This window comes from Hipposideros armiger, unplaced genomic scaffold (assembly GCF_001890085.2).
Source record: "Hipposideros armiger isolate ML-2016 unplaced genomic scaffold, ASM189008v1 scaffold_18, whole genome shotgun sequence".
NCBI lineage: Eukaryota > Metazoa > Chordata > Mammalia > Chiroptera > Hipposideridae > Hipposideros > Hipposideros armiger.
Window position 1 is genome coordinate 3,523,447 of NW_017731368.1, and position 1,207 is coordinate 3,524,653.

The window sequence follows — 1,207 nt, forward strand, 5'->3', positions numbered from 1 at the left end:
AGGAAAACAGTCTGCCCTGGTGCTGCCCCCCAGGCTTGCCCCCAGGGCACCCCTTAAGCTCAGCATCTTGGTTGTGGCCCTAGGTTCTCTGTGTTCCTGCCAATGCCATGTCAGGCATAAGAGGGTCTAGAAGCCTCTGACCTTCCAGCCCATCCTTTTCCTAATTTGCACTCGGAGATAGAGACGTGGCTTGTGACACTTCTTAATTCTTTTATAATCATGGAAAGACAAAGCCGAGCTGCTAATTTAGCTACCAAGATGCTTCAGTGTGCGAGAATTAGTCCACTTTGCATTTCTTCATTCTTTTTGAAATAGATTATTGCAATTATTGATGAAAGCAACTTTTAATGTTGTAATACTGTTTCCAAACAATGAGAGATCCTGGGTCTGTTACCCCAAACCCAGCTGGTGATTCCGCCAGCATGCTCCCCCAACAGTGCTGCCTCCCAGGTATTGTGCATCTGCTCTAGGAAATGCAGTTAAAACCAGCTTTTTAGGATAAGCAGGTTTCAGAGTCACATATTGGCCAGACTGACCTGTCAAGAGGGGTGTTTAGGTGGCCCGTGATTTTTCTCACTGTTAGTACCTTCTCCACTCAGTATCTCTTGGAGCTAAGTTCACATCAGTACATACAGGTGGCCTGTCTTTGCTGAGGCCTCCAGTGTGTCCCACTACATGCATGGCACCACACTGCATGTGACACCCTCGAGAGACGGAGGTTTAGTTTGCTTCCAGTCCGTTAATGACATGCGGTGCTGCCATGCGAGACGGTATGCATCACGGGAGTGTGTTTACAAGGTGTCTTCTTAGGAGCAGAATTCTAACTTTGGAATTTAAAAACAGCTTCCCAAAACGAGGAAGGAGCCAATCAGCTTATGTATTGCGGACAAAATGTGACACTTATCAAAATGAGGTTCTCATCTCCCACCTCAGTCTGCCACAAAACAAAACAAAGCAAAACAAAACAAAACAAAACAAAAATCAGGGTGAGACGTCCTTCCCTTTGGCAAATGAGAAGACAGCTGCTGGGCCCTGAATGGTGGGTATTTTCAGAGACCTCTGGCTTTGTTTTCTGGGAGCTGTATTGTGGTCTCAGCAGGGCCAGCAGGAACCCCGTGGGCACCCTGGGCAGCCTCTGTGTTCTCTCCAGCTGTCCCAGGCTGCTGCTGACCTCAGGCGAGGCCCTAGGTCCTCTTCAGACCTCCAG